At 39.3% G+C, this 15849-nt stretch overlaps 1 protein-coding gene across 3 annotated transcripts in view; it reads right to left on the bottom strand.

The window, feature by feature from the left end:
- The window catches only part of PPM1L (protein phosphatase, Mg2+/Mn2+ dependent 1L), a 315103-nt gene that overhangs the window by 256737 nt on the left and 42517 nt on the right, over nucleotides 1–15849 (bottom strand). The window contains exon 1 of one of the 3 annotated variants that reach the window (XM_032173925.2): nucleotides 1790–3843. The exons of the other annotated variants lie outside the window; for them this stretch is intronic. The gene's annotated coding sequence lies outside the window, so the exon portion shown is untranslated. Of the gene's footprint in view, nucleotides 1–1789; nucleotides 3844–15849 lie in introns of those variants that run through there. 3 annotated transcript variants of the gene reach the window in all.

Genomic DNA, 15849 nt, shown 5'->3' with positions numbered 1-15849 from the left:
ATGTATATGTATATATGTATATATGTGTATATATATGTATATACCATATATGTATATATATATCTATGAACGAGTGGATGAAGACGATGTGGTGTGTGTGTGTATATATATATATATATATATGGTATGTACCATATGTATATGTGTATATATATGTATATATGTATATATGTGTATATATGTATATATGTGTATATATGTATATATGTGTATATATATGTATATACCATATATATACATACATACCATACATATATATATATATACACACCACATCGTCTTCATCCACTCGTTCATAGATAGGCATTTGGGCTGATTCCATATTTTTGCAATTGTGAATTGTGCTGCCATAAACATGCACGTGCAAGTGTCTTTTTCATATAATGACAAATCCATCACTTTGAATCATCCACCTATTTCACTTATGCTGAAGCTAGTTCACTCTGGCCTGTGCTCCAGATTTAACCTGATCCAGGGCAATATCTACTGTTCAGATCCCATCAGGACCCAGCTGCCCAGATAGGCATGAAGACATAGCTCTGCAGAGGAGGGGAAGACAATAAAATGAGATGTTAGGTGGGAAAAGAAAGGCAGTTTCTAGGCCATAGAAGGTTGTAAGCCCCTTCCAAATATTTTCTTAACATTCTTTTGATCTAAGCAAGTTAATATATCCTGTCAGTTGCAGTTTTTAAAAGATAAAATGCCTAATAGTAAAAGATCTTTACTTTTCTATGTCTCTATAAACAAAATTTATCAAATATGTAGACTCTACCATTGGCGCATTTTACTTGTTTCAGATGTAGTGATCTGTACTGTCAAGTTGTCAAAACTTGTTTTCTAGAATAAAGTAGATATAAAACGTATGTAGAATGTTCCATTGAATCAAACGTACCTCCTTCACTTCTGAATCTCTGAGGCAAGGGTTATCAGACAATAATATTTTTGAATTCAAAAATAAAAACTTTGGCTTAAATGTATGCATGAAACCAAATCAATGGGCTAAACTTTGTTATAGAAGTATGAGAAGATTATTTATTAGTGTTCACAGAACAATGCTAATTTTTTAAAATTTTATCTGGTTATAGAAGTATTGCAGGCCAGGCACAATGGCCCACACCTGTAATCCCAGCACTTTGGGAGGCTGAGGCAGGTGGATCATCTTGAGTTCAGGAGTTTGAGACCAACTCTACTAAAAATACAAAACTTAGCTGGGCGTGGTGGCACGCACCTGTAGTCCCAGCTACTCAGGAGGCTGAGGAACAAGAATCACTTGAACCCAGGAGGAGGAGGTTGCAGTGAGCCCAGATTGTGCCACTGCACTCCGGCCTGGATGACAGAGTGAGACTCTGTCTCAAAAAAAATAAAGTAATGCATATTTTTTAAACTTGAAAATGTAAAAGAACCAAAGAAAAAAAATTAAAACTAACTAGAGATAGCTGTTATTTAAATAATTTCTTTAATATTAAAAGCTAATTGCCTCTCCATAACTTGGGGGACATAAAATTGAATTTTCTAATTGTAATAAAATAGAAATAACATAAAATTTGCCATCTTAACCATTTCTAAGTGTTCAGTGGCTTTAAGTACATGAAATAAATGTTTGACATCCAGAAAACAGGGTTTTCTCTAGCCAGTTCAAAATAATAAAACCTGCTAGACAACAACAAAAAAGTACCAAAGAGGACAAAAGGAAAATCCCTGTAGAATATTTAAGTAACATATTAACAAGAAATTCTGTCCTGGAAGGGCAAATGCTATATACATAATAGACATTATAAACATCACCTACTTTATTGTAAGGTTGGCAAGGACTTTCTCACATTCAGGCTTCTTCACTTTCCTGCTAAATGCAGCCATGTACTAGGGGTGTAGAACCCTAATTTAGCATGTGCTATCTGTAATCACGGTGTTAGAAATCCTGGCCAGCAGCCCCACTCCCTGATGCCACACACTAAACACTTCTGCTAAGGCTACTTGCCAAGCAATCCCACCTTTCCAGGGAAAGGGAGAACACCCTGTCTTTGCATACCCTCTCTTGGTTAAAGCCTTGCAGACTCTCATAGACTGAATGCAAGGCTCCAAAAAAAAATGCTCCTATCAAACGTTTTCTATTAAGATCAAGCAGTGTATAACTACACAGCCAGAGACCTTTCTAGGATCAGTCATTTCAAAACAGCAAGCACAAAGAAGACTATTTCTAAAATCACACCCACAATTTCAGCCTCCTATGAAAAGTACCTAGACATTCTCAGCCCAGAATGCAATGCTTCTGAGTCCTCCTGGTATAAAGCAGCAATACTGCCAATTTCATTTTATGAAGAAAGAAAAAGGAACAATGGTGTAAATCCCTTGTCTAAAGTTACTTGGAAATCGCAGTGACAACTTAGGAAAGGAACAGTTAGGAAGGATCAAATTCTCTTTGACCCAATTAATGCACAATTATATTTAAGAAAGAAAAGAGGAAGGTGGGAAGAGGGGAGAAAGAACATTTCTTGGCAGCAAATCACCAACAAAGGGCCAAAGCCTCACATATACTTGGATAAGTATCCAGTGCAGAGGCCCAAAGACATGAACATCTTTAGGCAGCCGAAGAGCATGGAAGGAGCCAAAATCGTGAGCTGAGAAAAAAGCACCCTCATCAAAATCGGAAGCAGAAGCCAGCTTTGGAGAAGTAATAGCAATGCCATAGTCCAGAGGAAGAAGTAATAAAATGATGCCCACTCAGTGCCACACCAAGTGCCTGGCAAGCCCTGGAGGTTCACCAAGTCTTGCTTCTCCCTTTGCCCATTTGCACACAAGCCTGTTGCAATGTTTTTACAGCTACCCACAGGCTTTATAGGTGGTCTAGTATTTTTTGACTGAAGAATTATCACTTGCTATGATCCTACTAAGTAGAAGCGAAGGCACTGAGTCTACTCTGAGGACTCTGGGGCTTAGAGAGTTTAAGTTACTTTCCCAAGGTTCTCTAGGTAGAATGTCACAGAGCCAAGATTCAGAACCATATCTATCCAGCTCTGAAGCCCATACCTTTTCCACACTTCCACTGTGCTAACCTCACAGAGAGCACAATTAAGAATCTTCAATTTAAGCTCATAGAGAGACTGATCTCATTAATATATTAAAACAGGAGTTCGGAAACTTTTTCTGTAAAGAGCCAGATAGTGAATATTTTAGGCTTTGTGAGTCACACAGGTTTTCTGCTGAATATTCATTTTTGTTTTCTCTTACTCTCTAAAAACATAAAAACCATTCTTAGCTCATGAAGCTATACAAAAACTGGCCACAGGCCATAGTTTGCCAAACCCTATGTTAGAAAACACAATCCAAGCAAGGCTCAATGATTCTGATGGATGAGGACTGTAGTGCTGATTACTCACAGACATCTTGATTCACTACAATGTCTTTCATTTCAAGACGGGGAGAAAAGAGGGGGATAGAAGAGAATCAATATTCAGTCTAGTCACTCCATATACATTCCATTGTTAAAGTGGCCCCGTACTTAGACCCCTTCATTAGAGTAGTTTGACAAGCCATCAGGCATTTATTTCATTTGTTTCCACTATTTCCACGCCTTTGCATATTCCAACTTAGGCATTAATCTGTCACTGAAAATCAAATGCTTTCTTCAGTGTAATTAGAACTGACTATTTCACAGGGCCATAACATAATGAATAGAAACCGAGGGAGATTTAAGCTGACCATGGGCTCTTTCAATACGATCAAAGGCCTCTGGGGCTCTATTATTTAAAATTATAGAAAATATTTTCCATTCATTTTATGACACTTGTAAAACAGCCTTTTGAATACTCCCTGAAATCTGCAACAACCATCAAGTCAAACTAACAGATGTTACAAACTGGATCCAGGTCATCAACATGAGAAAGCATAATGAGAAGCATTTTAAACGACATTCAGATTTTGCTATGCAAGGCAAAATAATATACAATTTATGACCTCCTTAATTTTCTTTTTAGATACCGAACTTTCATCCAGGATTTGCTGACAGGTCATCCGTAAGCAAATGCTAGTAGCTATGTGCCCTGTCAGTTGGCTGGCTGACCTCTGTATTGCCTTGGTCTGGGCAATACAACTTTGGTGCCAAGTCCAAATGTTTCTGGTTAAAATATTTTCAACTCTGCTGATTCATGCCCAGCTGCTTGGTAACTACAGAGTGGAAAAAGAAGGTGGCCACCAGGGAACAATTTAATATCAACAAATGTTATTCCCATTGCTGAGCTAAACCAGTTAGAAACCAGAAAACTCCAGTTTCCGAAGGATGGTAACTTATTTCATAAGGCTACATGTGGAACCACATTGCCCATCTTAGGGGCAAATATATACAGGCTGATTTTAATCACAGAACGGCTAGCAAATTGAAACAGGAGTGAGAGCAATAAAAGCAGCTCTCTTCTTGGATTTGTATAATCACCTCTTGAGGGACAGGACAGTCAGGATGAAGACCTGGCCCAAGACCTACTAACACACATGAAGCAGAGACTGGGAGAAAAGTGACCAACTGCAAAAGCCAATTATAGAGGTGCAGTCAAGCAAGGAAATGCTTTCCTGTATATGAAGGGCATGGTAATGTCGGTCATGATGCAAGACACCAAGCAGTGATAGCAGATAAAGGAAAGGAATTAAGATGTGAATTCCTCCTAAGGGGACGCTAGATATTTTACGTACAGTATATCATATAACCATTACAAACTTGTAAGATAGGAAACAGTACCCTCTTTTTACCTCTGAAGAACTGAGGATTGGAGAGAAACATACCTAAGATCACAAGTAAGATGTGCCAGGCCTAGAATTAGGGCTAGGTCTATCAGGGATCAAATTTGCCTTTTTCATTCCACCAGGCTTCATGCCCCTCAAAAAAGTACCAAAACACAGGATGGAGTAAATGACATTTGGAAGTGAGATAAGCAGGTGGTACTGGTAAGCAGCAGGGCTCTAAGCTCAAGGCAGGACTCTACTGTCTCATTGGAGAGATGGTAAGAGCAAGCCAGGACACAAGTGCTATTATCTGGTAATGATGTCATACTTGGCACCAATAACCTTCACAAAGTCAGCCCCCAAGGCCCAGTGCTATCAAAGTGAAGCTAGAAGTCAGGGCACAAAGTAGAGAGTGGGGAGAGCTGAGGCTCCATGGGTACCATGAGAGTTCAGAAGGTCACCTGTCTGGAAATATATTCTGAACTCCCACAACTGAGGGGTTGAAGCTGTTTAAATACTATTTGGAGCCAGCCATTATCTTGGCTCCAGATTGGCCTGAAAACTGAAGTTGAGCCTTCAGTTAAGAAACTCCATGTAGGGAAGAAGAGGGAGGTAAAGGCAGGAATTATGAGGTAGGGATGGGAATTTTTTTTACTTCAGAGCCATGCCAAATATAATCACTTTCCTTGGCATTTCTTCATCTATAAAATTGCCATCATGGCACTGTTAATGGCCTTCACTTCAGGCCAATCAAAGGAAGAGGAAATCAGGATAATTAAGCAATTCAAGAAAAAAAAAAGTATTTTGCCAGAATTAGATCAGAACTTTATATTTCCAAACAGCAGCCTCATGCTGGCAGAGCTGGACCTCGGGAGCAGATTCTGGGACACACGCTGGTGCCAGGCACAGTGACATTAGCAGCTGGCAGCCCTTCCCTGCCTGGCAGTGCACACACCCTTCTGTGGGTACTGCCACCACTTCTTTACTTAAGTCATCTGATCAGTTCCCTGATCATATGGGGGTAGGGGAAGAAAGCCGGCATCAGAAGCAATGAGTAGAGGGACAGGTGACCAGGACCCACAGTGACCTTCCTCTCCTCTTCAGAAAGGGGCTGCTCTACAAAGATGGAAGGAGGGAAGTGATCGCATAATTCAACCCCTGATTCACTAGGCTGTAAAGAGAGATCCAGCTGAGTGCACTAGACTAACTGATTAATCAGTTCCCTTCTCTGCTCTGTGAGGGAAGCCACTGTCTCAAGGCACATAATTACATGCTGAGTGTCCTCAGGTGGCTGAAGGTGACAGCCAGTCTGGGCAGAGCTTTGAGTCTGGTTCTTTGGGGCTGGCTGCTTCTCCTCCCAGGTCAAGTGATGCCACTGCTCCCAGCCTGGAAATGAGCTAGCTGGGGTCAAAGAGCGGGGTTGGAAAGGGAGACCCCCCCAGCTATAGGCCAGGGCTCCTGAGGCAGCCACTATCAGGACTCTACCATGTTACCTGCACTGCAGCTCTCATGAAGCCCAGCTTCCCTCACCCACCACACACACACACACACACACACACACACACACACACACACACACACACACACACACACACACACACACACAGAGGAAAATCCTGGCAAAGGGCAGTTGGAACAACCAAATTCTTCCCTCTTAGCCTCAGTTAGCTCAAAGGGGAAAACAGAGTTGAATAAGCAGAAAATCTTAGAAAATCGAAATTACTACACCAACAAGGCACTGCTGCCAATTCAGTGTAGATAAATCAGCTTTCTCAGTAAGATAAACAGGCAATGTGAAAAAGATCGCTTGTTGCAGATACAAAAGATTAACTAAAAGAGATTTTCCAATCGAAGAGTTAAAAATAAATCCGAAGAAGTTTTCTGATCAGACAGTAGTCAATCCTCGTCATAACACTCTCCCAGAAAACAGATCACATAACTGATATTACTATCTCATAGTCTTTATAAACAAAAAAAAATTCTTTGGACATAAATTTCTAAAACTCCCTTAATTCTAAACCAAATGTCTACTACCCTTATTCTCCATAGAAACAAAGTCATCATTCACCAAAAAAAAGTGCTCATACAGGAATTCTTTCACCTCAATCTATTATTCTCCAAAATAAAAGCAATCCCAATTCATAAATGTTTCCTCAACTCTTTCACTATTTTCACTTTTTTCCTGAAACTCCCTCCAAACTAACCATGAGCTCAGGACTGATCATTTATTGGTCAATGCAGCTGGTGACAGCTTTCACCAAGTGATAATGGCTTTTCTTCCAGGTGCGTCATCCATATCAGATACCAGTTAGTTCTGTTTTTGTTTGTCTTTATTCCAAACAGCGGTCCCAATATAAAACAAAGAAGAATATGGAAGAAAGAAGAGCAATTGGCATTGGAAACTCAATAAATGCCTAAGTTAATTTGTAGGGCGCCTGAAAAATAATCGACTTGAAATTTAAATCAAAATGTAGCAAGGTAGGAAATGGTGCATGGCTACACCAATATAAACTACCAAAATTATAAAAATCTGTCAAAAATTGCACATGACATTGGTGATTAATAACTTGTCAGCAATACAGCTTGCAGAATTTTTTGTTATGGGAGGAAATGATTTATTGAAGATGGGTGCCTACTTGTTTAAATGCCCATATGCTACCAAAGTTAAGTAAAAAAATGTTCATTCAGAGTGATTTTCCTAAAATCATCACCAAATGTTTTAATCTCAAACCAAATCAGGGGAAATTGCTTTTCTTTAGATAATCCTAAATGTCCTAGACCAGTGGCTCTCAACTTTGGCTGCACACTGGAATCACCAGAGGAGTTTTAAAAACTTGATGCCTCAGCCCCGTCTTCAGAGATTCTGATGTAACTGGTCTAGATGTGGCCTGGATATTAGGATTTCTTTTTCTTTCTTTCTCTTCCTTTCCTTCCTTTTCTTTCTTTCTTTCCTTCTCTCTCTCTCTTTCCTTCTCTTTCTTTCTCTCTTTCTTTCTTCCTCCCTCCCTTTCCTTCCCTCCCTTCCTTCTTTCCTTTCTTTTCCTTTCTCTTTTCTCTCTCTCTCCTCTCTCCCCTCCTCTCTCTCTCTCTCTCTCTGTCTTTCTCTCTTTCTTTTTCAGAGACCAAGAGGTCTCACTATGTTGCTCAGGCAATCTTCCCACCTCAGCCTCTCAAGAAACTGGGTCTACAGCCCGCCACCGTGCCAAGATGTTACTTCGATTTTTCAAAGCTGTCCGGGTGATTCTAACATGCAGCTAAGGTGGGGATTCATTGCCTTAGACAATATTATGACATATCAATAAAAGTATGTATTGCAAGCTTACTGTGTACCAACAATTGTGAATAGTTGAATAAACAGAAAAGTGTAGCACAAACTCTGCCCTCCAGACCCTAGATCTAAGGGGAAGAAAGACATGTAACACAACAGTTATTACATGTCTGAGATGTAGAGAGCAATGAAGGGTGCTCTGCAGGGGGGCATCTTTACACAACCAGGCAGAGAAAGTCAGGGATGGCTTCCCAAACACTATGATTAGGCTGGGTCTTGTAAGCTAAGTAAGAGTCAACCAGGAGAAGGAAGTGGGGAAAGACATTTCAAGAAGAAGGTTTAGAATGTGCAAAGGTCCGGAGACTAGAGAGCACAGCCCCTACCTTGGATCTCTGAAAGTCGTTCTACAGATAAGGCAGACAGTGGATATAAACACTAGAAAGAAATAAGGCTGGAGTAGTTTTCCAGGGTACCGAGAGGGCTCAGACTACTAATGCAAATGGGCCAAGCAGACTGAGTGTGAGACACCAGTTGGTATGGCAAACTGTCAAATCAAGGATGTCACAGGGGGCAGGGCGTGGTCCTTGTTGTTGCTTTTTTCCAGCCATTGCAAGAATATGGGCTCAATATTGACATATTTTGCAGATTTTCAAGGGATGCTGAGAATCTGGTCCTTATGTGAAATTTACAGGTTTTTAAATGCTGAGCAGAACAAGTAAGTCTGCAGGCCAGATTCTGCCTATGGGCTACAGGTATGGGCTACACCTTTAACTACTGGCAGATTTAAAGGTGGGGGAGGTAGTATCCAATTTAGATTCAAGTTCATTTTTATTTTATTTTATTTTATTTTTGAGGTGGAGTCTCATTCTGTCGCCCAGGCTGGAGTGCAACGGCATGATCTCGGCTCACTGCAACCTCCGTCTCCTGGGTTCAAGCAATTCTGCTGCCTCAGCCTCCTGAGTAGCCAGGATTACAGGCACCTGCCACCACACCTGGCTAATTTTTGTATTTTTAGTAGAGACAGGGTATCACCATATTGACCAAGCTGGTCTTGAACTCCTGACCTCAAGTGATCCACCTGCCTCAGCTTCCCAAAGTCCTGGGATTATAGGCGTGAGCCACTGCACCCGGCCTCAAGTACATTTTTATTTTTTTATTTTTTTTTATTTATTTTTTATACTTTAGGTTTTAGGGTACATGTGCACAATGTGCAGGTTTGTTACATATGTATCCATGTGCCATGTTGATTTCCTGCACCCATTAACTCGTCATTTAGCATTAGGTATATCTCCTAATGCTGTCCCTCCCCCCTCCCCCAACCCCACAACAGTCCCTGGAGTGTGATGTTCCCCTTCCTGTACATTTTTAAATGTAAAGTTGAACAGCAGTGTGGCAGACAGCAGTGTAATAAGCATAACAGTACAAAGTTCTCCCCAGTAATCCTAGTCAAGGTACCACTGTTCTGAAGTTAGTCCCCTACTTTTTCATTTCTCAAATTCATTACAGGAATTATTACTTTTAATAATAGAAGAAAAAAACAATTTGGCAAATATTAAGATGCAGATAAAAAGCACACTTATTAGACTTCAAAGTGATATAAATTACACTCAGTACTGAATTACATAAGCCAGTGGAATACAGAGGTACTAATAAAAACTCACAGATGATCTGCCTAGCTGGGCTAGGGCTCTAGGCCCTAAGCAGCAATCGTCTGTAGGCTGGGAACACAGCCAGCTTCCCAAGCAGGGCAGCCTGACAGCAGGAGGTGGAGAACCCAGATGCCAGGAGAAGGTCACACTGTCTCCAGAGAGTATTTCCCTTCCTCCATTTAAGTCCCACCTCAAACTCCTCCCCAAGGTCAATTTCCCAAACGTGAGGAAGGAGGCAGATGCCTTACACATGATGATCAGTCATCAGTACTATAGGGGCTAACCACAAATGTGCATCCTCCACACACACTAAGAAACTGGGATCCATTTAAAGTCACAAGGCAAAGCTAGAGTGTACATTAGCCCCCATGTATGGCAATTAGAGCACAGAAAGAAAGGTATTTGTGTAAATTTGGCAAAACATTTCACAAACATAGTAATCTATAAACAAAATTAGGAAATTATAACATTTGAATGACCTAACAGATTTGTTCAGGGAAAAATAAAATTCTAAATAAGAAAATGAGCAATGGTAAGGAATACATCACAGATACATGGCTACAACTGATTCTCAAACAAAATAAATGTACAGAGGTACTGTCCAAAGAAAGACTATTTATTCAGTAAAGAACTAATGCTTGATTTTTTTCTTCAGGTTTTCTCAGAAAGAGAAAACATATAATTACCATGTCTGGTAAAAGGCCTGTAGTCTCTGCATGTCATTTCTAATTTTAGACATGGAAAGGGATTCTCTGAGGCATTCTGACTTTCAAAGATGGGTTACTGAACTTTGAAATATTAAATCTCTGGAAGCTTAAACAATAACATTTATAATTCAACATAAACAATGATCCTTTCTTTGACAGGGAGGAGGTTTTTTAAAAGTTAAATTATAGTTAACAATCTTGGCTGGGCATGGTGGCTCACGCCTGTAATCCCAGCACTTTGAGAGGCCGAGGTGGGCGGATCACAAGGTCAGGAGATCGAGACCATCCTGGCTAACACGGTGAAACCCCGTCTCTACTAAAAATATCAAAAAAAAAAAAAAAATAGCTGGGCGTGGTGGCAGGCGCCTGTAGTCCCAGTTACTCGGAAGGCTGAGGCAGGAGAATGGCGTGAATCCGGGAGGCAGAGCTTGCAGTGAGCGGAGATTGCGCCACTGCACTCTATCCTGGGCGACAGAGCGAAGACTCCGTCTCAAAAAATGAATAAATAAATAAGTAAATTATCTTTAACAATCTCTATGCTAAGTGTCTCTCAGTCTCAGTTTTTAAAGATTAAATACTACATAAATTCAAAGAAGATCTCTAAACACAGGAGGAAAAATACCTTTGAATGTGAAGGCTCAAACTTAACTTGAAAAACTGCTCTCTATCCATCAACTGTCATGCATAATTAAATAGCTAAATAAAGAAATAACAGCAGTAAAAATCATTAGAAGAGATTGTTTATTAGCAAAAAAAAAAAAAATAGAGTCATCGAAGTGGAGCCATAAGGCATGTCTACATATATTAGTATGAACACTTTTCATTGTTTTATCTAAACTTGTCTGACATACCATTTTAATTTTTTCTTGATTCAGAAATTATTTGTGCAAAAATTACCAGTGATCTCTCTAAAATATGACATTTCTTAATTTCTGAAGTTATTATTCAGAGAAAATAATTCTGATTAAACAAATCATCAGATGCTGGAATAAGGATAGTCCTGTCAAAGAGAGAAGATTAGACTAATGACACCACATAGAAAAGAAGGAAAGTGAATGGTATGAGCATATGACTGCCTACTTTCGGGGGAGGGGAGAACATCTCTTTCTACTGCTCCTGGTTTATCTTTTGAGTTAGCACCCTAAATGTCCCTTATGCATATTTTACACTGAGATGGTGAGTTAACCTTAGGATTCGCCTTCATGCTGCAGCCAGACCAGCTGGCCAGCACTGTTTCTTCCATTTTCACCTCTTTGAGCTTTCTGGAGTATCCAGGTATCTTGAAGTTAATCCGTGAAGGGAATTTTGCCAGTCTCTATCTTAATAGAGTCCATGAGTCTATCTCCCAAGACTGTACAGCCACACCGGTGATATGAGTAGTGAGACTTTTTAATTCAAAAGAATTTTTAATTGTGCCTGGTTTTTTCACCCAAACTCTGTATTTGCATTTGCCTCTTTAAAAAAACTACCTTTTAAAAAGTACACTGCCCCAGGAGGACTATTGCTTTTGCCAGGATAAAAGTGAAATTTAAACTCAGGTCTTTGTGAATTTTCAAAGCCCATGCTCTTTCCACTATACCACACTGTCTCCTAGTATAACTTTATTAGGCATGTTTAAAATTTACAGTATAAATAAACTATGAATATGTGTGTATCCATACGCATGTTTTCCTCAATGCATCTGCCACTCACTTGCCCTACCACAAGAATGCTCTGAGGGCTGAAAAAGAACATGAGAATGAAGTGCCCAGCCCAGCGCTCAATATAGTGTTCTTCCTAACGACCATATGAGACCCTGTTGTCTACCTTTTAAAAATAAAAACGTTCTAACACAGAGTAAATTGCTCACTTGCATGGGGTCATATGAACACCATGAAACCTCAGTTCCAAGCCAAATTGTAGGTTTCTAGCCACTTGCTCAGCTGGCATTCCACAACCTAGTTACATAATGACCAGATCCCTCTCTCCTAAATACATGACCAGGTACTGTCACAAATCCCTGACCAGGGTTAGGGACCTAGGACCCAGGGTGAGAGAAAGGAAGGTAAAACCATGAGGGCAGAGTTGAAAGAAAACTACAGCTTTCTGAAACACTGTGAAACCAAAAAGACTAAGATGAGCCTTTCCCATGTAAGGAGGCAGTTGAGAGAGGAGGAGTATTATAGAGTTAATTCCTAGGACAAGATGTCTAAGTGAAGGATGCTGGGCAGAACCTGACACAGCCACCAAGATGACTCTGTGAAGTCATAAGGAAAGCACTTCTGAAGCTAAGGGCTTGGGTGTGGGGAGCTGTTGCTTTCACAACCAAGGCAATGAACGAACACAAATAGCTCTGCGGCAGATTAGGCGGTGGCTAAAAGTAAGAAGAAACAGGAAGGAATGCTGGAAATAACTATATAAGTTCAAACTATGTATGAAACGAAGCCATGGGAACCTATACAACAATATAATCTGTAGATAATATGAACCCTAAACCTCCCATATATGACAGTCAAATTACCTCAGACTGAGACACTGTGGGAGAGGAAAAATACTAAAAGGGAAATGCACTAGAGGCAGGGACACAGTTTTAAAAACAAAACAAAACAAAAAACTGCAGAAGTCTCCTGAGTAAAATCAAGAGCGTGCAAGTTATCTCAGCATAAACAGGCAGGCACTCCTCTGCTGGAGGACTGTGCTATGCCAAGTTTCATCACATCAGCACAAGAGCTCCCTGGCACATGGGAACACACATAGTCTGAATCATTTGCTGGTGTGCACGAAACTTAGAAAATATAGATGATTCAGCTCTAAATATTCTTCATCCTGTGACTGGCCATGGACTGGTAGTCTTAAATTGGACAGTGTTCTCTGTCCCAGGTTACTACTTCTCTAGTCCTGCAACACATAAAACCCATTTACTTAACAAATTTCACTTTGCCTCAAGTGCAAAATGTCCTTCGAAGCAAAGGTTTTATGTTCGTATTCAGGAAAGGCTGACTCTGGCCCTTAAACTGATAAACCTCCTAGATAAAAATCACCAATGTTTGGAATAGTCTAGGTAAATACAGCAAAAAACGTGAAAAATATCTTTGCTTTTTCCTTCATCAATATTAAAGGACAAAAAATTCCCGTGTATGTGTGTGTGTGTGTGTGTATGTGTGTGTGTGTGTATCACTAAACATCTAGCAAACCTTACCATTCCCCTGTTGAAAAATAGACCTATTTATACGTCTATGTTTTCTCAAATAAATTCTGTAAGCTTACCTATGGCAAAGCATAACACTCACTGAACAGGCTTCATATGCAGTAATATATAAAAAATAAAAACTTTATGCAGTCTTATTTTTAAAAACCACAGAACATGTGAACTGGCTTGTATTTTTAAAATCTATCTTATCCAGAACATGTGAACTGGCTTGTATTTTAAAAATCTATCTTATCCAAGGGTGTTTAAATGTTGCCTAAATTGTTAATCATTGTTTTCTACCTAAAACAATATAGAAAATACATGAAAAGTACAGAATTATAAGGATGCCAGACCTTCCAAATCTTAGAGTACATTATTAATCCAAGAGAGCCTAGGTGCAGAATCAGAGGTGAAGAACCAAATAGAGCAGAAATAAAACAACATCTTAGCTGAGAGTTTTAAAGATATATGACAAATCACCTGGCTTGCAAGTGTAATTATCATTGGAATTGTTAAAATAAAAATTACCACAACTTTGGCTGTTAAAATATTACATGCTATTCAAACAAAGAAATTAAATTAAAAAAAGAAAAAAACTCAGAAGATTTTTCCCTACGTAAGCCAACTGGCTTATGGATCCAAAACATTCTTGGTATCATTTTAGGTTACTAAGAAAATCTACCTCAATATATCATGTATTTTCAATTTCTCCATTAAAAAAAGTATTAATGTATTATTGCTTCTCAGAATAGGGGATGTGGGGAAAAAAAGTATTAAAGATTTTGACAATAGCTGAAGGTCACAAAGAATTGATATAAGTAGAACATAGGTCTCTCCCTGTTTTCCCAATCCACCACACAACAGTGACCTACAGACAGGAATGTTAATGATACAATTAAAAGTTCTCTAAAATTAAAACTGTCTAAAGGAAAAAAGCCTCAGAAGAAATCATATTTTAATATGAAACACTAAAGGCTAAAAATGGTCACCTCTAAATTGAATAATATCCTGAGATAACAATAATAGACAATTTAAATACTTTAGCTGTTTTTAAAATCAGTATGCACTTTTTTTCTTGAAAAACTGAAGGAAAATGTGGAATGAATAAAAAATACTATTCCTTTATACCAAATGCAGACCAAGTAGTGTCCTAGGCACTGAGGGTACAGCAATTAACAAAAAGTCCCTATCCTTGTGAGACTTCCATACTAGGGAGGGGAGACATACAATACACAAACAAATAAATAATAGGCCAATAGATACTGAGTGGCATGGAGAAAAACCCAGCACAGTAAGGGGTTGGGAAGTATCAGAAAATAGAGGGCAAGTCCCATTTTATATATAGTGGTCACAGTAGGCCTCTCTGATAGGTGACATACAAGTAGAGACCCAAAGAAAGAAAAGGAGCAAGACACGTGGATAAGCAGGGGAACACGTTCCAGGCAAAATGAATAGCAAGCGCACAGGTTCAGGATATGAACACGCAGGCATGTCTCAAAGATACTGAGGTTTTGGTTACAGACCAACACAATAAAGCAGCATCACAATAGAGAGAATCACACAAACTTGGTTTCCCAGTGCAAATAAAAGTTATGTTTACACTATACTGTAGTCTATTAAGTGTACAATAGCATTATGTCTAATAAAAACAATGTACATACCTTAATTAAAACTAGTTTATTGCTTTTAAAATGCTGATAATCATCTGAGCCTTCAGCAATTTTGCTGGTGGTGGGTTTTGCCTCAATGACTGATGAAGGTGGTGATTGCTGAAAGCTGGGGTAGGTGTGGCAATTCTTAAAATGAGGTTGCAGTGAAATTTGTCATCTTTCATAAAAGATTTCTCTGTAGCATATGATGCTGTTTGATAGCATTTTCCCCAGAGTAGAAATTCTTTAAAAATTGGAGTCAGTCCTCTCTTAGCCTGCCGCTGCTTTATCAACGAAGTTTCTGTAACATTCTAAATCTTTTGTTGTCATTTCAACAATGTTCACAGCATCTTCACCAGGATAGATCCCATTTCAAGAAACCACTTTCTTTGCTCATGTATAAGAAGCAACTCCTCCTCATCTACTAAAGTCTGATCTTAATATTACAGAAGTTCAGCTACAGAAATTCAGGCTCCACTTCTAATTCTAGTTCTCTTATTATTGAATGTCTCAAGGTCATCCATCAGGGTTGGAATCAACTTCTTCCAAACTCCTGTTAATGTTGATATTTTGACCTCCTCCCATGAATCACAAATGTTCTTAATGGCATTTCGAATGGTGAATCCTTTCCAGAAGCTTTTCAATGTGCTTTGCCCAGATCCATCAGAGGAATCACTATCTATGGCAGCTACAG

This window comes from Hylobates moloch, unplaced genomic scaffold (assembly GCF_009828535.3).
Source record: "Hylobates moloch isolate HMO894 unplaced genomic scaffold, HMol_V3 SCAFFOLD_13, whole genome shotgun sequence".
NCBI classification, from domain to species: Eukaryota; Metazoa; Chordata; class Mammalia; order Primates; family Hylobatidae; genus Hylobates; species Hylobates moloch.
This window is presented reverse-complemented; position numbering and strand designations above follow the sequence as displayed.